General features: G+C 42.5%; 1 protein-coding gene and 1 long non-coding RNA gene across 7 annotated transcripts in view; both read left to right on the top strand.

The window, feature by feature from the left end:
• Positions 1-23,706, top strand: part of suco (SUN domain containing ossification factor) — a 69,602-nt gene that overhangs the window by 4,332 nt on the left and 41,564 nt on the right. The gene's annotated exons all lie outside the window — the stretch shown is intronic.
• On the top strand, positions 11,368-14,710 carry LOC132469258 (uncharacterized). The gene is made up of 2 exons (XR_009528387.1): positions 11,368-13,156; positions 14,004-14,710. It is a non-coding gene; the product is annotated as an uncharacterized LOC132469258 (long non-coding RNA).

Here is a 23,706-nt window from a genome sequence, read left to right as displayed (position 1 = left end):
GCAAAAAATATAGCGCGTCCGAATACTCAGTATGCATTCTGTAGTACGGAAGACGTTTCCGAATGCGTACTACTGCCAAAGTAAACCATGGACTTCACTACGCTATCCCACAATGCAACAGGAGTCTAGTAATGAACGAAGAAGAGATGGCTGACTCGTCACCACCAGAAAGACGTCGTAGAAAGCGGCGAAAAAAAGAGACATTAAAAAGAGTAAAATAAAAAGAGTAAAATAGTAAAGTAAGTAATTAAGTAAAAAGAGACATTTTTAATTTAATAGCAACGATGACAAGACGGAAAACAGGTAACTTATCAAGGTAATTTTGCCGGCATCTGAGGGGAGATACGTCATCTCCAAACTTCCGGTGGAGTTTCGGCGATGTTCGGAAGCGTTCGGAGGCGTTCTACGCATAGCTGTAGACCGTACTACACAGTCAAGTGTAGTATGGTCAAGTAGTAGACACTGGACAGAAATAGTATGCACTAAGTATTCGGATGCAGCCTAAGGGATTGTTATATTCATCATAGATCAGCCGACTAAAAAGAGACAGAGAAACCCTATGTCGGAGGAACAGAAGAAGAGAAAAGGGAGACTGACCGGCAGAGAGGCCAGACACGAGTAAACGTTGGGCAAGCTTTTCAGGAATAGCGTGAACTGAAAGAAAAAGAAGACTGCAAATCAGACGCCGACTCGGCCGTGTTGCTTTTGAAATTGAAAGTACCCTTGGGTGGCCTTTGTCTTCGTGGTATTCTTGATGTTGATAGTCTCTGTACAAATGTGTTTGCTCAACCATTTTGTTGTGAGCCCTGTAAAAATTGTTTTCTCGACCGTTTTGTTGTGAGCCCTGTATGTTTCTAGCTTGCTTGGTTGCAACCATATAAACACCTTTGTTTCCATGGGTGTTTTGCTGTTCGCCTGTCTCGTCCCCCAGATACAGACTGAATCCCCGAATCCAGGTTCTTGTTTATTTAGATTATGTTGGCCAAACCTCTTACACTGATTGTTCTGTTCAACCTAAGATAAAACAATTATAATCTAGGATATAAATTCTCCCCGTCAACTATAAAAAAGGATGGATTTATGTTTATTGCAATACAAATACACCCTTTTAAAAATGTATAACCTTGCATACACTTTATGAACATCTACTTCGGACATGGCTCCACGCATTCGCCGGCTTCTTTGAAAACAAATGCACATGGCTCGCGTAGAAGTGCATGGGGAAGGGTCGTCAACGAGTTGTTACGACAGTGTTGTGAAATATCTACTACGAAGCTGTAGGGGGCGCTGTGTAGAGAAATGTGCGTGCCAAAACCAAGAAAACAGCGAAGAAATGCCCGAAGTTGCATAGTGGGCCTTTAAATAATGCATTATATTTTGCAAAAAAAAATGTATACAGGCTTGAGAAAACACAACTATTCCTTAATCCTTTGCTCTTGAGTCTTCTTCAGTGTTCGTGGGCTTCTTCCTCATTAACGATGGGAGGACATAATGTTCAGAATTACCAGGCCCTCTGTAGGTAATGACCCTCCGCCCCCACTCCTTGTAAAAAAATAAAGAAAAGGCTGTATGGACCCTGGCCTAATTGTAAAAGTACCCGGTGTGCCTCAGCATTGCTACAGTCAGGAATCTTTCCTGTTCTCATCGAGTTGGACAGCAGTATTCGGCACTGACCACTTGTTGGTCAGTCTTTGCCTGGCATTATTTTTTTGTGTGCAGAAAAAAGGGAAGCAAAAAAAAAAAGGGGGGCGTGGTTAAGTAGTATGTATTTTGATTGTACTTGATGCATGAGAGATGGAAGGTCAGTAAACCTCATTAGTGCACTTTATTATCTGCAGCCCTTTGGTCTCACACTCCTCACCCTCTTCTTGCTGCACTCTCCTCTCTCTAGGATTTATTGTCCTGCAATTGGTTGCATGTATGCCTCCTAGATGTGTTTTTTATTTTCTATCACTATACACACAACGCTGATATTGTTGCTTGCACTCTCCTTTTTTTTTACTGAACACCTTCATGGCGTTCAATACTTTAAATGTCCAGGGTGTGGATAAGTTAAACAATGCAATGTGGTATTTCTCCTCTGGGTTTATTATGTTTCTGCTACATTGTCAGCTCCCTGCCACATTCTGCATCTGCTCCCAGTAGAGGAGGTCTGGGCTAAGTGGGGTCCTCCTGATCAGTGCCTCATTGCAACACAGCCATTCCATTGAAGTGATTGTCGGTGGGATGTGCAATAGGGTATAAAGGCACATGGAATTTTTCTGGCACTTGTCAATGCTGGAGATTCGCGCAGTAAATACCCATGCTGTGTCGATAACTCACCAACACTCACTCGCCACTAAATTTGTATGTAGTTTGCATAACGTTACATGTTATATGCTTGCATGTTAATCTTGTGTTGGGATTCTTTTTTTATGATTTATTTTATATTTATATATTTAATCTATTATATAGTCAGTCAGCATCTGCACTGATTTACTACTCCTGTTCTGTTGCCTACATATGCATTGCAATGAAGCTGTAATGTTCGGCTATGCAGTAAATATGAACGGGACTCTTTGTTGTCTTCTGATCAAGGCAAGCATGACAGGATAGACGCAACTATAAAAGGAGCTGCAACTTTGTGTCAAATCGTTATCAGCTATATGAAGATTTATCAACTACCGGTATTTACTTATGACAAGAGTAAATAGTTATCAATGTTGTTAAAGGACATGATATTGACATTTTAATGTCAATGTCTTACTCCAATTATGCTTTCAGGGAATGTTCAAAGGAGTCAAGATGAAAAGGGGGCTATGCAAATCACATTGACTTGTTTTAATTACCATTCAGCGCGGCCTTGGCTTGAACAAACACTTGGTACTGATTAACACACATCCATTAGTTTTACCTCTAGCTCTTTTTAAGGTAGCAGACTAAGAATTGAATTGGCAGCCCTCCTTGCAAATGTCTATTAATGTTCTTATTGTTGTTGTTGTATCATGGCTTATTGCAACACATTGGTCGTCTTGTACCTTAATCCATGGTAACACAGACTGGACATTGGCATTGTGGGTTTTGCCGTTGTTCCAGCCCACTGGTCTGGCACACTGTAGAGCAGCATGAAAGGCCCTTGTTCTATGGCCTGCTTGGAAACTCGCATACATATCACACCAGGACTCAAAACTATTCACTTTCCATTGCGTTTCTTCATTGTAACCATTACTAAAAATTTTAATGCAACCATTTTGGCATGTATACAAAGGATTTCCTGATTTATATTGAAACTTACTGACTGACTTTGAATTCCGATGCAGGTGTCTTTAACGACCAGTTGGGTCTGGGTTGCTTCAATGATATGGCCGGTTTGCCAAGACCGCAGCCCAGGTTAATCTTTCGCATTGTCTTATGTTGAGCTGGAAACCAGCCATGATTTCCAGATTTTCTCCAATTCTCCACAAATCCACAGGTTTGGATACTGTGTTCACAAGCCACTGTGTATGCTCATTGCTCACTGACTTAGACTGGGGGATACTGTGTTTACCGGCCACTGTGTATGCTCACTGACTTAAAGACTGGGGCATGCAGTTAGAACTATGAGCGATTTGGCTGTGTTTTAGGCAGTGTAATAATTCTTGAGTTTTGACCGCAGAGTCATATTTCAATTAGTTGCGAGGGTAAGTGTTTGAGGAGGAACTTTAACTGAATGGAACGTATCTCAGTGATCAATTACGGATTCAAACCAGTTGTATGAATGTATGTAGAAGCCTCCAATAGTGCCAGAAAAATGCAGCTGTGTCTGTCTACATCTAGACATCGATGTCAACAATTACTCAACAATTACAATTACTCAAACTGCCTGATGGCAGAGGACATAGGAGATCAAACCAGCAATCTTTCAGGCGAGAGTTGAACACCCGAGCCATTACACTGTAAAAAACAGACATTCTCTCTGTATTAGATTCAAATGGCCATTATTCGTCCCTCATATTCCATTAAAAAAAAGGGAGAGAATTGTCAACCTTTACTTCTAAGTGTATCGGTCTAGTTTCCTGAGAAAGTAAATCATTTGCAGGATCCGAACTCTCATTGCAGGTGGATCAATAGTCTTTTGGCCAAAGGTGAGAATTGGATCCTAGCCAGTAGCCTCGTGTCTTGAATCGAAGGCCAAAAAGCATTGTTTACTGTGAAGCTATATGGTATCAAATGGATAGTGATTGTTGACTTGAAAAAGCAGGCTTTTTTTGCCTACACCAAAGGTATAGGTTATTTTTCCCATACTGTTATTATATTTAAAACATAAATGTGTATTATTCTTTTGGCACAGGCATAACTAGCGAATGATATACATTACAAAATATATATACATTGATGTATATCTTGAATTCTTATCTCTTCTCTGAGAGGAACACAATGTTCTTTTTCCTCTATGGACGACTCTCCTTCCCTACCACCCTATTTTGAACCCTCATCCCTCTCGCTGCTTATTGTCCTGTCATTGTCTTAATCTTAATTTAGGTCGCTTTCTGCCTATGCTTTTATTTTTATTCTTTGTGTGTGCAACAACTTCCTAGTTGTGGATCCAGTTTTGGCCTGCATCCAAAGCCCACTTCGGGGGGGCGGGGGGGGGCTACCGTCAAGGCTGACTCGAGAACATTATGTACTATAGCCAGTGAGGAGGAGTGGCTTTGAGGGAGCTTTCAGGCAGTGTTGTAGCCAATCTACAAAGCCTGCTGAAAGCCCGCCCACATACATTGGACATATAGAATGTCAACACGGACGTTAAGCCCTCTGTAGGGTTTGTTTAGTCAACCAAAATGTGTTGCAATGTTTCTCCCTGGGTAGCTCTGTCCTTTACAAACAAGCGTGTATAGTGAGGGTAAAATATTTAGGCTCCATTTTTAGAAGATGTTTGCCACAACAGCAGTCCCAATTATATGAATGAGAAACACTGCACTTTATTTACAATTTAGCAGTAATTTAGCAGTTATTGTGTGAAACATTAAATATAATCATAATACCCGTTGTATCATTCCACCAAACTTATAGATGGATAAGACTTAGAGGGGGCTTCAGGATCTTTAATGACGCTGGGTTGTTGTACAAAACCAGTCTTTGTCTCATAGCACTCCAGACATTGAGTATCTGTGTTCCATGAGTTCCTGTTCTGCTGCTCGGCCTGATGCATGTGCACTGAATTCATGTCTGTGGTGAATCCACACACACGCAGACACGCTTTAATGCGCCGAGCAAGTGGCTTTACCCATCACACGTTGTTATACCGCATGACTGCGTCCTTAGTTGTCCTACTCACTCGCTCTCTCTGGGATGGTGTTCCGATCCTCATTCCCGGCACTCCCCAAGGCTCTTTGATACCCTACTGACTCTGACTGCTGCTATTCTTCCCACTGTTCAGCTTCACTCAGCCCCAGACCCGGCGGGGGGCTGGGGCTATCTGTCCAGCTTTTTCTAGGTGTGTGCTGACTGGCTTTGACATGAATGCGTTAACCAAGGACAGTAGACCTCATGAGGACTGTATTTATCCAGACATTGTATTTTTTTGTATTTACTCTTTTTTCCTATAATGCCTGCATTAATTGATTGCCGTCCTGATCGAACAACCCTTCATCAAACCTCATACAATTGTATATTATGTCATATTATCTTCCCTTTGTGTCTAAATGATGATGCAAATTAAAATGTAGCTTCCCTTTTTGAAAGAAAGATCACTGCGTCGGACCAGAAAGCAATAACCGATCGCTTCCATTACTTCGCCACTTTTTCCCTTCCCCGATCAGGTTTCACCAGCTTCTGTCGATTCCTTGGGGGACAAATACATCTCCATGAATAAGTGGATGATTTGCTCTTTAATAAGGATGTCTTAACGTCAACTGGAGCGTATCCTGCTGGGGTTTAATGAGTCAGCCCCTCGGGTGACGTGGTGTGTTTTGATTCTGGGTCTAGCTCCAAGGCAGAGGCAGGCCTGTTTATTCATGCAGTGCTACAGACAAACCGGCTCTAATGTAAACCGAATGCAGTGAGAAGGAGTTGTGTGTCACACCGCTATTGTGAGACTCGGATCCTGACGAGAGGACCACCAATTTCTCCCATGGTTCATCATGGAATTGGAAGTGTAAATGATGTTTCATGTGCCTCACCCCATATAGGAAAGCCACAAAGTGATATGTGCATTATCGCTTCCTGTTGCTCATACCTGGGCCTCTTTGTTAGCTTGATTTAGGTGTGTTTGAGATAAGAGTCTTCCACATATTTGTTTTTCTGTTTTCCTTGTCGATGTGGAGCCATTGCATCACCTGATTTCATCAGGCAGGCGACGGCTATTCTGATAAGCACCTGGAGCTGGATTGATTTGGGTCAGTAGAGCTTCTCAGATAATCAGTAGTGGTTGTCTATTGGCATTTATTCATTCTTCAGTATGGTCTTCTCATCTTAACGAGGGCCAATCTGCTTTTTGTATGACACAAATCTCCAAATGTTGAAAGCAATGTTGTGGTTGTATGCGGTAGATCTTTTTATGGTATAGTTTCTTCCTTTCGGAGTGTGTTTTTATGTGCGTGAGTCCGAGGGAGCTCTTCAGCTGAGCCAATGTGTGCTCCAGCAGCTGAGTAGATGTGCCAGCATAGGGGAGGATTACAGAGGCTAAGCAGGCTTTGGGACAAACTGCTTCTGCTCAAACCTCATTCTATTTCCTTGTTGTGGCACTATGCTAGAGATTGGAGCAGGCTCTATGATTGGATCCTCCCCGGCTCTTCGGTGCCGCTGCCGCTTCCTCCAAGCAGTAAAATGTTTTTTGTCAGTCTGGCTGAAGCCCATCCCCTACTTTTTACAAGCAGGTCCTACCATCTCTCCCCGCCCTTTACCCCGCCCCCCTACGTCCCCACCTCCGCCCACGTGGCAGCTGGAACTTCTTGCGATTGCATTCTCTCTCTGCCTCTCTGTTTCAGTATTTCACTCTGGCTCTCTGTTCTCAGTCAGCTGTTCTGGAGGAGGAGGAAGCACTTCAGTCCACATTTCTTCTCGCTTCTGCTTCATGAGCTATGATTTATAGTTGGTGAAGTGTTTTTAGCAACTGCTGCAATGCTATGGCCTTCTGAATGGTTTATTGCCCGATTTGATGTACAAGTATATTTTCTTATAATTTCTCATAGCTTTTTACGTTCTCCACGTCCCCGCCCTGAAGAACCCATATACAAACAGTCCTAGTGTTTTACAGAGTGCATCACAGAATCAGCTACACTATTCCTTTCCACTGAGAGATTGGAACCACAGTGTAAAACACAGTGGTATCTTCAGGTGTCAGCCATTGCTGACACCTAAACAATGAAACAGTCATATTCTTTGTTAGTCTGTCTGCTCTCATGCATCCCTTTCTGAGTGTGTTTGTCACCCTTTTAACATTTCTAGCAGTGGCTAATGGGCTTAGCGGTGAGCTGATGCATTCAGAGATACGATGGTAAACTGGTTTGAACACGGTCAAGGCTTGCTTGCTGTGCAGTTGACAATTTTAGCCACTGCCAGTACGTCATCTTATCTCTGAACCTTGGCGAAAGATACTTGACCGTTGCAATGGTGACATCACATTTATCAGCATACACCGTGACCTGGGCATGTGTGAGATACAAAGATGCAGGGTTATTTACTGCTTCTAAGGTAGGTTAGTCCCTTGAAGTAAATGGCAAGCGTGAGGGATGTAGGGCAGTCACATAGTTTGCCAGAAACTTTTCAGACGGACAGTCTCACATCCTGTGTGTGTGTGTGTGTGTGTTTGTCTGTGTGTGAGGCAAATCTCCATTGTAACTGGGACTGGCGGAAGCTTTGTGTTACTGGGCAAACATCCTGCCAGTGACCAGACAGCTGGGTGGTAGGATAACGTGTATAAAAAAACCTGCAGGTGGATTAAGCTTCCTCCGGTCGATTAAGTTGGGCCATCAGTTTGTATCGTGGGGTCCCGTTGATGCAGTACACTCATTTTGCTGCAGTACGGCAGGCTCCCAAGCCTGCAGGATATTCGATGCGATTTGACTGCATCCAGCAAACAGGGACTAAACTGTTTATAGTTTGGTATGAGACAACAGCAAAGGCCTTTGTAATTTGATGCTTATATAATTATCTGGACTGCTGATAATTATGCTTTTTTTTTTACTGCCCAAAGGGAGAATAATTTGGAATTGTTCTTGCAGTTGCTTTATTGAAGAATAAGTTTGCCGCTCCGTCATACTCGGATGGATTTTAGAAGATGAATTACCCTTACCCTTTGGTTTTGTCACAAATATATTTGTATAATGTTGTTTGGTCTTTTTCTAAATTATTTCTCATCTAGGCCGGTACAAGGACGCATGAAGCCAGATGTATTGCATGAGCAAACATCCTTCTTGCTCCTCCTACTTCTGTAAATAATATGAGAGTGAACCAACTCATCATTGAAAAACTTAAGTGTTTCCCTGCATTTTAATCAGCCAACCTAGCTGTTAGTTATACCCAGTCGCCATCGCAGTTTGCTCCTAAACTCAACGACTGCAATACAGCCTTCTGTCTGTATTTTAATCAATCAAAGGGTTGGATTGGGAAATATGCAGTCCACCTTTTGAGACATTAGTTGATAAGATTAAATAGATCTTGGAATGCATTATTGCCAGCACGCTCAGTAATGCAAATACCTAATATTTTAGGATGGCAAAATAATATTGCCTGAAAAGGGAAGGGAGAGGGAAGAGGAAGGGGGCTACTGCTAAAGTAGAACAGGATGGATGACTGACGAGGGAAGGAGTAGAGCAGATATCTGTAGATCTGCAGAGTCATGAGTCTTGCCCGAGGTTCTTCCTGAGCTCGGAGAGCTTCAATTCTTGGAGCTACCGTTTCGGACAACACTTTCTCTCGCTCATATTTCTGACCACACTTTCCCCAAGCCTCCTGAGTTTGGCCTCTTAAGCAGCCTCCAATGTATTTCTACTCAAGGGTGGTTCCGCCCCCAACCCTCAGTGTTGCATAAGAACCAGAAGTAGGTCAAACCCCGCCTCTCAAAGCGGACGTAGCACATGCACACTCGCACCATGGCCGTTTCTTTCCCCTTCCTCGTCTTTTCAAAACTTTTTCTCTTTCACCATTGAGACGATTATGGTGGGGGGGAAGGGAACACTGAACTTGCTTTGTCTATTCCACTGAAGAAGTTGAAAAGGAATGTTTTGTTTGGACATTCATTGATTAAATTGTTTATTTATCATCCAATGCACGATTCGCAAAAGGCTGCAGTATAACTGCCTGTATGTGCAATTAAGGTATAACTTCTGATAATTGCTATATCTCAAACCAATATTGATGAAATTGTAAATAATGTGTGATTAGTAGGGCTGTAACGATACACAAATTCACGATTCGGTTTGTATCACGATTTTTGACCCACGGTTCGATACATCCCACGATTCTTTTAAATTTAAAAAGCATTTTATTTAAACACTTAAATACCAATTATCTTAATGTAACATTTAATAACAAATAATTTGATCCGAAAGAATACTATTAAAGTATAGCTAAATTAATAAAGAAATAACCAAAGATTGCAGTTGGCGGATGCTTTTTGCTGGTAGGCATAATAGGGCCCCTTTAACTGTTTGGTTGGTTTATTCAAATATCCTTATTAGCGCTTCTTATTAGGCTATGTAGCTTGAAGGCCGATTTAGGGTCGTTTTAGACGCAGAGACGTAAGCACGTAATTTACACAAGGGACTTGTTTTAGACAAGTTTTGATTTACGGTTCCTTAAGGATTGCGCGTGTTGCAAGGGGATTCTCCGCCAGAACAGTAGGGGGAGCAACGAACGAATCTGTGGGCGTGGAAGTGGAAATCGCTGGCTTGTTTATATTTATGCACTTCCAGTATTTTCGACGAGAGTAGCAGTAGCTAAGTTTAGGTTAGCGGTCTTTTTCCACACTCTAGCTGTGTTCGAAATCGTTCCCTATACACTCGTTCCCTATTCCCTATATAGTGTACATGATTTAGTGCACTATATAGGGAATAGGGAACGAGAATTCGCACACTACGCTGAACATTTCTAAACGTCATTTGCGTCAGTAAATGCGCCGGGTATTTGTGTGACGCAGACGGATGCGCCCACATCATGTAAACATACCAGGCACTCACGAGGAAAGCTGGAGGTTGTATTGATGTTGAATGTTACATTTCCTTGTTCAAGTATTTTTTTTATTAATTTTGAATGTTAAATATTCTATGTTAAATCCCAAATAAATTGTTGACATTTCTAAACGAAAGCCGGAGACTCCATCATTAAATGTATTCGTTTTCGCGGTTATTCAGCTTCTTCTTCTCCTCCGGAAAAACACGACCGCATTGCATTGTGGTATACGGGAGTAACATGTAGGGAACATCGTATGTACCCTATTTTAAGTCCACTATATAGTGCCCTATATAGTGCCCTATATAGTGGACCACTGAGAATTCGAACACCCTACAAAATGGCGTGCACCCTATTTAGTGCACTACATCCATGATAGGGAACGATTTCGAACACAGCTTCTGAACGATGTTAAGGTTGCTGTAAAACCGGAAATGTGAGACTCCTGAAAGGATGTGGTTAGCTGGCCAATCACAGTCTTTGCGAGCTGCGTAGGGCCGTAGTGTTTATCTTACGTGCTTACGTGTTACGTCTAAAACAGAGCATATATCGGCCATAAATAATGACATAATCAGGCCATATAGAATGCAACATGTTTAATAGCCTAACTTTCAATAGATGAGGAAAAACATGAACGTCGCAATAATGAGGCATAGTGTTACGAGTAGCATATGTGTGTGCGGGAGAATGGAAATGTGCGTATGCGTGTGTGAGTGACGTCAGCGAGTGAGTGGACGAGCGAGGAGAGCGAGCGGTAGCGCGTGTGTCTAGTGAAGAAGCAAACGAGTCCGGTAGAATAAAGTACCCATCCTGTCAATAATCGGTGGCCGCTTCATTCCGACCTATAAGCAGACAAACTGCCAGTCAAATCACACAAAACAATAGAGACAGGATCACACAGGCAATTTTTTTCGCGCTTGGCCCACTCTGGATAAATGTCGTTCATATCGCATATGAGGACTTCGACGGCTGTGGAGAAATGCAATCCTCCGTAGCCACGGAGAGCTGTGATCACAGAGAGGGCATCTCGTCACATATTTACGGCATCGATAGGAGGGGTCGCTGTCAGCAGACTATTATTTAGACAAATTATTAGCAAATTTCAATCAGACAATTTGACCGAAGAGTTAGAAAGGGCATATCGCTCTTCTGCCTTCTCACACCGCGAGACAGGTTCGTGGCTTTGAGTATCGCGATTTTCGGTTTGATACGGGTATCGTTACAGCCCTAGTGATTAGTGAGAATTGTCTTTATTGTATGGCTCGAATGAGTAAAATAAGCGCATGTTTAACGAGTTTGTGCAGGTACATGATGGTCAAGTAATTCATTTTGCCACTTGTTTTCGTAAAAATACTTTACATCCATTGGCTTTAATTAAATACATTTTATTTGCAAGGGCTTAACATTGTCTTAATTCTATGCAGGCTTTTTTCGATTGATGGCCAAAAGAAAAGGCATTTTGTCGCTGCTTATAGCAAATTAAAGACGTCATTACAGTAAGCTTTCTGTTCTACCTCCATGGACTGTTATAGAATCAAGTGGGGAGCTACATAATCTTGATATACCACCCTGCAGAAATGAGTACCTTCCTACATTTTATTCAGCATCCTACCTCTATTTTTTTTAAAGGAATACATAGTGACGAAACATTTATGGGCAGAAGTATGTGATTTTCTGTAAATTAATCATGATTTATTTATTCATATCTATGCCACACGCCACTTGCCCCTGGTAGTGGGTACATAATAGGGATGGGTCAGAATATTTGATTATTCGTTCTTGAGGGTCAAAATCGATTTTTTACTTTTGGACCATGAACATATTTTCCCATTCAAATATAAAGTTTTTCACAAGCCATAACTTTGTTTACCTGGTAACGCCTGAGGGTTTGTCTAATACCTGGTACAATCATTACCTTCCCGTAAGGTTCTTATGCAACGGAAACGTTGTTCACTCCTCAAGTAAATAGTACGGACCTTAGTTACAACTTGGCAACGGGAGGTATTCTAGTCCGCTCAGCTATGAGCCAGAGAGCTAACGTTATGCATTATACATATTTATAATTCTAAATTCGTCCAAAGCCTTTATACAACAGATACTCTAGGGTCTATAGCAGGGGTGCCCAACCAGTCGATCGCGGTCTACCAGTAGACCGCCGACAGATCCCAAGTCGACCGCGAGGGGTGAAGATTTTTATTTTTTATTTTTTTTAAATAAAATAAAATTTGCGCGGGACATATACGCGCGGTAGCGCATGCGCTGTCAACAGCAGTTGACAGTAGTTACGCACTCCTAAACGTTGGCATGGCTGAGGGGAAACGAGCTAAGACCTACCATTTTCAATATTAACAGAGGATGTACTGCCGCAGCTTGATGCAGCTATTCAGAGTGCACCATATTATCCTTAGCTGTTGATGAATCTACACAGATATCACTGATAAAGCCCAGCTTCTGATGTATGTTCGATTTTTCCACAAAAAGAAAGAATTCTGTGAGGATCTCTTAAGTGTAACATCACTTGACTTGAGACACATACAGGAGGAGAGGACATATACAAGGCCATAAAGGAGATGTTGAGAAAGGGGGATAGATCTGAAACAAGTGGTCTCAATCACCACAGATGGAGCCCCTGCCATGGCAGGAAGAGAGAGAGGAGCTGTGGCACGGATGAAAGAGGACAACCCTGATCTCATAGCTTACCGCTGCATCATCCATCAATCTGTTCTGTGCGCTTATCTGTCAGAAGAGTATATGAAGTGATGAATACAATGATGAAACTCAACAACTGCCTCAGAGCATCCTCATCCCATCAACATCGCCTGCTGAGAGAATTCCTGAAAGAAGTTGATGCAAATGCCGACGACTTACTACTGCACAACAACGTAAGATGGCTCAGCAAAGGCAGGGTGTTGGGACGCTTTTGTCCATTCGTAAAGAAATGGCCACTAATTAGTACAGCTCAAGAGTCAAGTGCTTCGTAAATTAAGCACATCAGCTGCATTACCCCCATATAGCCACTAGGGCTGTCAACGAATATTCGAAGTTCGAATATTCGTTCGAAATGAATCCAAAAACGCGAATTCGAACGTGAAAATTAATATTCGAATGTGAAAAAACACTCCCGCGGTACAAGCGCCTCTATCTGCTTTGTGAATGAGCCTCTGTCTGTTCGCGATGTCCCTCATAATATTCAAATTCGAAAAACACTCCCGCGGTACAAGTGTAACAGACTAGTATTGTGAAGAGCGAATGTATTTTATCCCCTCGGGGTTTCCGTACTTGGATATAGGTATTCCAGCTCTCACGCTGTGACTGGGTGACTTCTGATATGTATTAAGTAAACGAGACTATTTTCCCTTCCACGCTTGTGTCATTCTTGTCATATAAATATCTAAGTGCCAACGCTCGGTTACACAAGCGCCTATCTGCTTTGTGAGTGAGCCTCTGTCTGTTCGCGATGTCCCTCATAATATTTGAATGTGAAAAAACACTCCCGCGGTACAAGCGCCTAACTGCTTTGTGAATGAGCCTCCGTCTGTTCGCGATGTCCCTCGTTTTAAAGTAAGGAAATGCCCAGCAGGAAGCCGCCGCCCACCAGCACTCTCAACGAGGCGTGTATATATATATACTGTGTGTATGTATATATATATATATATATATATATATATATATATATATATATATATATATATATATATATATATCCCCCACTAATTTGAACCATGGTTTTGTCGCATTATTGACATATTGACGGCAACTGTGTAAAATAGGCAACCAGATATTCGAATAGTTCGAATTCGTGATTTTTTTCCAAACGATCATTCGAATGTCATTTTTGAGCAATTTTGACAGCCCTAATAGCCACATGGGAGCACGATCAAACACATAAGCTGCATTACCCCCACATAGCCACATGGGAGCAGGATCAAACACATAAGCTGCATTACCCCCACATAGCCACAAGGAAGCAGGATCGAACACATAAGCTGCAATTACCATACATTGCCACAAGGGGAGCAGGACCAAACATACAAGCGGTAATAGCTACTCCAGTCACAGATGGCAGCACCTTTAGACAGACGAGGAAGCCTGAGCCAATACGTCACATAGGTCACGCCTACTTGATGCAAACGCAGAGCGGGAGCCAGAAGAGGGCAGAAACATGGCAGCCCCGTTGGCAGCCCCGTTGCTAATAGGTCAGCGGTATGTCGCTCCACGTGAGTGTTAAATACAATTCACTCCTTCTGCTTCATATTTACCATACCGAAATACTTTAACAGAAGGAACCACAGTTTTTACTTTTTCTGCAAGATGAGAGCAAAATCGATATTGCAGGGGTTGCCACTAACCAGTCCCTCCAGAAAAAACGTGATTATGCGATCACATAATTCAACGAATAATCAGCCAAAGTCTGCATATTCATGCGGGGCCGCATTTTTTCAAATATGCCTCACTTTCACCGCCTAAATTGCTGATTTCCGCGAAAAATATGTGGGGCTGCATGATTTCATAATCCCCGCATTTTTGTTGCAAAAAAGTCACATATATCTTAGCAGAAAGTTGAAAAACGTTGCGTTTACTTCACACAAGAGCAGCCATTTCCCCCTGTTGCCATGGGAACGTTATGAAGCAACGTAATTAGTGACGTGAAAAGCTGCATTTTCGTCATCGAAAAGCTGCATTTTTCGCAAGTTCCCGCATTTTCATCGCATAAAATTGCATAAATATGCAGTATATTTCATCGCATTTTTTAAGAAAACGTGCCGCATAATCAAGGATTTTTCTGGAGGGACTGTTTATTACACACGTAGAATAACTACATCTACCCCTGAATCATAGCGCAAGTTAGAAATTTGAATGGTTCGGACCTTTGCTGGGCGGAAATTTGAGTCACTGGACCTCTTTGAATTCTAATTTGGTACCCCTGCTATAGGGTATACCATGTAACCGCCTTTTCTGATTAGATTATAATGCATTTTTCACAACAGACAATTTGACTTTTTTGCGTTTAAGATATTAAGGGATTTCTTTCCAATGATCCATGGATACCTTTGAATGTCGGCACACATCGAATAATACCACCATACCACCCACTGATTATTCGACCATGAAGAATTTGAGTTTTTCACATCCCTAGTACATAAGCATCTGTTGTTAAATGACAAATCAAATCAACAAGAGGTGTTGGTAGGTCCGTAATATGCCATTTTTCTTTTTACAAATTAGTTGACCTTTACTGCTTTTAACTGATACTGAAACTATCGCAGACGGATTCAAGTTTCTTAAAATCCGATGTAGGCTAGTTTTGATGATGTCACACAACCACTGTTTGGCCAAGGACAAGTCTCTTCCAGAAGAATGTAAAATGCAGAGGATGTCATCTGCTGTTAAAGTCACCTTGGCTTCCAGTTGACTGCAGATGCGTCAGATTAATACATCTTTCTTCTTGCGGTGAATATGCATCCGTTCTACATTACTAAATGTGTAATGTATTTTCGTGATTACTCACTTCCTTGGAGTCGTGTGGTCTGCATCTTGTGACATTCAATTGATTTACTTAAAAAAAGCAACGGCTTCAAGATTCAGTTGAGCATTTACATGTGCGCATTGCAATATGTGAAAGGTGCAGGTGAGTTTGTTTAAGTCTTTAAAAAAAAAACGTATCAGACTTGGTGGTTCTGAAAGGTCATCCTCAATGAACTTTCCTAGCTTGGTCTTGAACAACCAGAAGCTTCAACTGGCATTCTTCGCAGATAAGCTACGTTAATCAACATAGGTCCTGGCTCCAAGTATAGCTCAGGATCATATCACCAGCCCCCCCCCCCCTTACCCCCCCACCCACAGACCCATATAATCTGTATGCTTCTCTGGTTTCTGTAGGTGTCTTGTCGTTTTGACTAACCCTCATGTGGACATGTGGGTGAGTAACATGCCAACCAAACCAAAACGTGTTTTACCGACCAGTGTGGATGTGACCAGTGTAAACCCAGTTCATGGGAAAATGCAATAGAAAAATGTGACGCGTTAAACCAGTTTTTCCACAAAAAATAAATATTGTAATATGTTTAGGCTTTATCGAGCATACTATTTATATCTCAATATTTTTAAATCTCCTGTAAATGCTTGATTTGACTTTTTCAGTGTACAATCAAACCAGTATGATGATTATAGTAGTTCCTCCCAACATATGGTGGCAATGCAACATTCTTGTTTATATTGTGGAACCGTTTTAAAATGCAGAAAACTTACAACCAAGTTAAATTCAACGAAATTGTTAAATGAAGCTAGGCCTGCTGCCTACATACTGTAGTCTCTTGCATAAAGTGCACTTTTTGCAAATGATGTTTGTGCACAAGGTCAATTAAAAAACGGTAAAATTAAATGGCAAAGAGTGTGAACCATAAAAGGCACACACTGTTTTAGCTGTAATTCGAATACTTGAGTTTTGGGCTGAGGTTTGTACGAAGGGTTAGCGTTTCACGACCCACAGCAATCTTGTGATGCCTTTTTAGTAGTTTAGGACCGCACGATTAATCGTATCAAAGTCGGGTGACGATTTCCGTTTGGAGAAATCGCAGTTCGTTTGACCAATCACATTCGGGTATAATTATTGCTATGTTATATGTACTGATCATTAGGGATGGGCATTCGATTTAGTTGTCTTCGTCGATCGTCGGGAGAATTAATCAATTAGTCGATTAATCGTTATTATTTTACATTGAAATAAAAAAATAATATATATATTCAAAATGAAATGAAAATACAAATGCAGCGTGTTTTCCTCATTGGGATCTTTATTATTAGATCAACAACTCAGTTAAACCAGATCCTTTGAATACTTATGCGCTACTCTGCTCTAAGCAACGGAGCATGCAGCTCGATGCCGGTGCTCATAAACATAACAAAAAATAAACACAACCCTAGTTTCTTCCCAAAATAATAACAATAATAATATCAAAAAAACAATTATGTTATAACTTAGCCAACCAGTCTACGGATTTTTGTTCAGAAAGATGAGCATGTTGACATGCTCTGGGGTCAGACGCAACCGCAGCCTGGTGACAGTCAGTCCAGCCGCCGAAAACACCCGCTCTGACGCCTCGTGCCCACTACCTCCGTCCGTTGACTGATCCCCATTGACTTTGAATGGGGACGGACGCGCAATGCATTGTGGATCCGCTCGTTCCGTTGGAGCCTACGGCTCCGTCAAAAAGTTAAAAAAATTTCAACTTTTTCGGCAGCGACGGATCCGTCATCCAATCAGATCGCGTATGCAAATTTAAGCACTGTGACGTGACTCGGGCTCTGACGATCCTGGAAAGCGGGAAAGCGGGTCATCGTGCAATGACAACGCAACAAGCAGGAAGAAGCGGGAAGAACCCGGCTTTGTTGTTGTTAGCGGGAAGCGATTTGATTGACTGACAGATGCCTCTGCAAAGACTAGTCCCCCATCCGTCAGCCACGCCTTCCCACGTCCTTTTACTGACGGTGCAGTGGGCATGAGGCGTGAGGGGACCGACGTTGCCGTGATGCACAAATACCTCCGTGCTAACTTGGCAAGGCGGGGGAACAACTTTCCACAATTAGGGGTGTGACCGGGTACACGTGTAACCGGTTAGTAAATCATAACCGTTTAGGAAAAATCAGTAAACGAAAACCGAAAAAATATAATAATTAAATCAAAAATAACACATACTATTTATTTAGCGATTAATAAAGCTACAAATGTTCCACTTGGACAACATTAAGGAGCTAATAAATGCACGCGATAAATGTTGGGTAACTGAACACCGGGCATTAGGCTACATTCATGTAACGTGTAAGTTCACGGTTCCAGTGCTGGCCTTAACGTGCGTTCACACCAAACGCGACGGGGCGACAAGATCCCATACAAAGTCAACGTAGAGACACGTATCGGGCGAATTTTTCGCGAGAGAAAACCGGCGACAAGTTCTGATTGGTCGCGCCACACTTTTGCCGTGCACAGGCGAGCGCGTTCACGAGAATTTGTTGCGCAAAAAATTCGCTCGAGTTCAAATATTTGAACTTTGACGCGAATTTCACGTGATGACAGCCAATCAGCGTTCAACAGCGTGGGCACTGAGTCACATGTGTAACGTAACAGCCAATCAGCGTTCAACCGTCAAACTCAATGCAGTGCAGTCCGGGGTGAACTATGAATTATGAATATACTGCGTCGGGTCCTCCGACGTCTCTCCCTCTTCCACAAAAGGTAAAGAAAAAAATAAACGGTTAACTGTGTGCACGAAAAAAAAGTGGTTGTGTAACAGTTTACATATTTTTGAAACCGTTCACCCCCCTATCCACAATCCAGGGACTCAGAAAGTTCTTTATTTCTGCTTCGATGCTAACCTCGCCTTGAGTGGTAGGCCTATATTGCTCCCCAAGAAGTCATTTTTTAAATCATAATGGTCCCACACCAGACTTCTCTGTTGCCTCGTCCGCTTCATGATTACATCGCCGTGTTCCAATATCCATACTATCCGTACTTACTAGTCTAAGTTTGAGTACGCAGGGCGTTCCGATTCAGATCGGGCGGAAATAAGTGTACTGAAAACGGTCAAATCACAAAGTGGGTGGCGAATGGCGATGTACACTTTTCGTACTCAACGGCAGCCATCTTAGCTACGTAGCGGAAGAGGGCGGAGACAGGCTGAGCCAAAGTTTTCGCATTTTCCACCGCCTGCATTCATAGTCATTTTGTAGTTTTATAGCTTTTTATAGCTGCTAGGCGTAAAGAGTTCACAGTTCAAAGCTGGATGTTTATTGCGGGGGAGGAGCCGCAAATTTAAATATTGGCCCCGTGTGGTAAAATGTTTAATTGCACACTGCATTAGTTTAATCGATGAAAAATGTACGCAATCGAAATTCTTAACGATCAATTAGTCGACCGTCGATTAATCATGCCTGGGATCAGTAGGATTACTGATCATACGCCTTGATAGCAATCGGGTCTACAAGCCCTTGTTTACTTGCACCGCGGTGCCTGAATCCAGGTCGCTTTTAATAACATGAGTGTGCAGTTGTATCGCAATAGTTTCGTTTTGGATATCAACTTTTTCCGAAAGAGTGAGGGCCTGGTTTTAGTTATCGAACATGGAAAGTTACCTCTAATAGTAACGTCTCCAAAACATAAATGTATTAAAGAATGCACACCCAATTATCATAAATCTTTTTTACGCTGCTACATATGCCCATCTTATGCCCACCTTTTTAAGGCATGGTCCGCGTTTACACTAACCAAGGTAATATACTGGGTTCATTTCGCACAGTTCATTTCCTACACATATTGGGGGTTTCATTTTTATGTAAATGCATTTAGACGGCTTTGCGGTTCCAGAGGCGCGACTTGAGTAGAGGTGTTGTTTTGTTGTCTCTACAACAGAAACAACGCAGCGATATCAACATGAGTAGTTCTAACTTGAGAGACGGTGAAATCCGCGAGATGCTGACCATCATGGGAGAGAAGGTGATGCAGTCGCATTTAACAAAGATGTTGAAAAATTGTTATCTATGAGAAAGACGTAGAGGAACTTTCCTTACTAGGCTTTCGTCAGGATAAAAATTATGTGGTCAGCAAAATAATGAAAATGCTGTCATTTTTGCACTTGTAAATAGTAGCCTACACTGCGATGTTAGTTTACTCATTCGTGCACGCAAGTGGCTTGAATAACAAAAAATGAACCAAGAAAGCCTTCGTCCCGGCTCTTTGACGAAGGCTGATTAAACCCCTTCGGTTTTACACAGGCAACACAGTGTAACGCAGCTTGCCCACTGCATCCGTCCGTCAACGGACGACGGAAGGCGTTTCTGACGGATGTGGTAGTGGTATTTGCAGACGGAGCCACGATCTGATTGGCTGACGGGTCCGCCTGAAAAGTTAACATTTTCTCAATTTCTGAACGCAAGAGACGGAGCCAACGGAACGGACGGACCCACAATGCATTTTGGGATCGCCCCATGCAAAGTCAATGAGATCCGTCAACGGACGGATGCAGTGGGCAAGGGGTGTAATTGCAGGGGGTGCTAAGCTGCGACCGTACCGGCTTGGCAGTGTAAAAATGCCTATTGACCGTCTCATCTTCGAACTGCCATTCGCTACACTATTTTGCAGTATAACATTATAATTGAATCCTCTTAATACAAAATATATTTTGGTGATAGGCCGGAATATTAGTCTTCAGTATGCTATAAATTGGGAGTTGAATCCAACTTTCTTTTTCACTGGTGCGATTATTATTGGAAATTACCACAGAAGGAAACACACAAAATGTTGATAGACTGATGTTTTTGCTTTGGTTGACTTTGGTTTTCATTTTAGGAGGCATACAAACACCTAATCTCACGCACAGAAAACAGAAAAAAGATTGTGTAACTAAGAGAAGACAAGATACTGAAGTCGATTTTGTTTTAATTTCAGTTTCAAGCTCAAAGTGTTCCCTTCTGTGTTCAAAGTTGATATGCCAGCCCAATAGCAGGTAACATCATATTTGTTTGTGGCGATTCCTTCTGTAGCCTATCTGGTTAATTAGTGAATTATTTTTTAAAAGGGGACATATGAAAAAAACACTTTTCCTGGGATTTGGGGTGTTTTGGGTCTCTGGTGCTCCCACATGCATACAAACTTTGAAAAAGGTCTGTACATGATTTTTTGAGTGAGATATGCATTTCTGAAAGTACCCAGCCTACAGTTATGGCGCATTTCCACTGCAGGGTGCGGAACGGATCGGATCGCAAAGGTGCGGGTCGGATCGCGTTTCCACCGCCAAAAGTGGGCGTGACCCGGACTTTGCCGTACCCGTTCCGACCCCATTCTAGGGACTCCTCCGTTGCGGTACCCAAAACGAGACCAGACGCCTGAAAGGGTACCCTGGAATTCTAGCTACACCCCCCCTCCGTTGATTGGTCGACAGAATCGTCACTTCCGGGTGACGCGGTGATAAAAACAAACAAACAGTAGCCTCGAGGTAGGGCTGGGCGATATGGGCCAAAATGAATATCTCGATATTTTTTTACTATATCTCGATACACGATATATATCTCGATATATTTTGAATCTCCTCTAGAGCACATCATCAATGCTCGATTCAACCATGTCTGGCATAATGTTACGTCAGTAATAATTCTAGTATTACTGAAACATAAGTCTGCATGTAGATTACATGAAACAACATATTGTTTAAACTCATTAGTGCTTTGTATTGGAACAATTTAGAACTTGCACATAAGAAAAGGAAAATCACAGCAAGTTAGATTTACCAACACAGCATTTATTCAAACCGTTAATTATTTATTAACTGTTTGCATAATAATTATTATATATACACTGCCAGACGACGGATCCATTGCTATTCTTTTTCGAAACCAAATCCTCAGTTTCCATCCTTTTTTCTCTCACGCTGTTCTCACTCACCGGTCGGAGGTACACGCACCTACAGCAGCGCGCCTTCCAGACTACGTCACACACGCGCGTCCATGAGAATCTCGTGGACTCGCAACGGGCGGGGGGAGTGAGTGTGTTTAGAGAGCCACCGGAAATAGCGAGAGAAGGGAACGCTGTGCGTTAAACAAACCCCGAGAAGCCCAATCCCTATGAGAGCTCCACACGCTACGGCCATCAGGAGGCACACAGAGCTTTTGGCCGTGATATTATATAAACAATTATGTTATATTATTATATATAGAGCTCCGGGAGTCGCAAACGGCAACAATCACTTTCTCCTCCGTGCTGCAGTTCACCCCGGACTGCACTGCACCGAGTTTGACGGTTGAACGCTGGTTGGCTGTTACGTTACACATGTCACTCAGTGGCCACGCTGTTGAACGCTGATTGGCAGATACGCGTCTCTACGTTCACTTTGTATGAGATCTTGTCGCCCCGTCGCGTGAAAGCACAACGAGTATGCCGGCGGCGGCAAAAAGAAACATTGCGTGCCAATTTATATTCGATGTTCGCGATATGGACATTTTATACATCCCCTGGAGAACATCTCGCGATACATCGCATATATTCGATATATCGCCCAGCCCTACCTCGAGGTATTATTCTTTACAATTAACATGTCGCGTAAAAAGCTTGCTTGGGCGAACAAGGAGGTGGAGACGTTCGTCTGCATTCTTGCGGAGGAAGACGTTGTTTACGATGTTTACGTAGCTGCCGCGGCGATTGACATCCGGCCTACCACCAAGGGTACTGTCGGCAGTGGAAACACGACCTCGGAACTGAGCTGGGCTATACTGCCCCCTCCCTACCGCCCCTTTGCGATCCGATCCGTTCCGCACCCTGCAGTGGAAACGCGGCATTACCAAACGAGCCGTGACATTAGATATAATATTATATAAATGCCCATATATAATAGTGCTCCAGGAGTCCGCAAACCGCATCAATCCCTTCTCCTCCAGGTTGTGGTTCAGTCTGACAGCTCATTGGTCAATGGGCAGCAGCTCATTTGCATTAAAGCTACAGACACCAGAAACGGCGCACTCTGAAGGGACTGAAACAGAGGGGAATAGCGGTAGGCAAGATCTTTTTTTTCCTAAAAGCTATTTCCAGCAAAAAACTTAAACATGTTTTCTAGAACTCAAATACTATGTTTACTTGTTGGGAAAACACCATATTATGTCTCCTTTAAATTAAATAAAAAATTATCGTGAGATTCGTGATCCATTTCTAATGTCTCGTTTCCAGTTGGACAGGTTGGTTACGCTAAATCAAGCTTTCTTTTCCACCGCCGACAGAACCCTAATCGTAGGGGCTGGGTTTAAGCCGGATGGCGATAGCCGCAGCAGCTACGGAAGCATTGTGCATATAATAATAATAATAATACATTTAATTTAGAGGAGGTGTCACGTTAAAATTGTACCAAGGGCGAAAATTGTACCGGCCTACATCATCAGTTGTTGACACCTTGACAACTGATTTGATTGGGTTGTCCGTTGCCGGGCAGGTTTCAAAAAACATTCGGCTCATGTTTCCAAAGACGAAATAACATAATACAGATAACGGATCGCTAGATAACACTTGTTTTTACTTTATATTTTTATTGTATTGAATTGTTTAATCGAATTTAACTAGTAAACTGAGTGTTTAAAGTAGGTTTCAAAAACCTGTCTTGTCACGCTCAATGAAGGAGTGCAATGAACGAGCATGAAAGTTCGCGAATGTTCAAGAACCTTCCTACGTCATTCGACGCGATCGCCCGTTGCCAGGCAACAGACAATCGCGTCGTCTGTTGCCAGGCAGGTTTGGAATTTGTCAACAACTGATGACGTAGGCCGGTACAATTTTCGCCCCCGGTACAATTTTAACGTGACGGCGCCTTTCAAGGCACCCAAGGTCACCTTACAGAGCATAAAGTCATCATAAATCGTTTAAAAACAAGACATTGTGAAAAAATAAATAAATAATACTAAAACAAGACAAAACAAACAAACAATCAAGACAGTGATCAGTTAGACCAGGGGTGCCCAACCAGTCGATCGCGGCCTACCAGTAGACCGCCAACAGATCCCAAGTCGACCGTGAGGGGTGAAGAAGAAAAAATCAAAAAAAAA

Source organism: Gadus macrocephalus, chromosome 12 (assembly GCF_031168955.1).
Source record: "Gadus macrocephalus chromosome 12, ASM3116895v1".
NCBI classification, from domain to species: Eukaryota; Metazoa; Chordata; class Actinopteri; order Gadiformes; family Gadidae; genus Gadus; species Gadus macrocephalus.
Note: the sequence above shows the minus strand (reverse complement) of the source record. Positions and strands in the feature narration are given on the sequence as shown.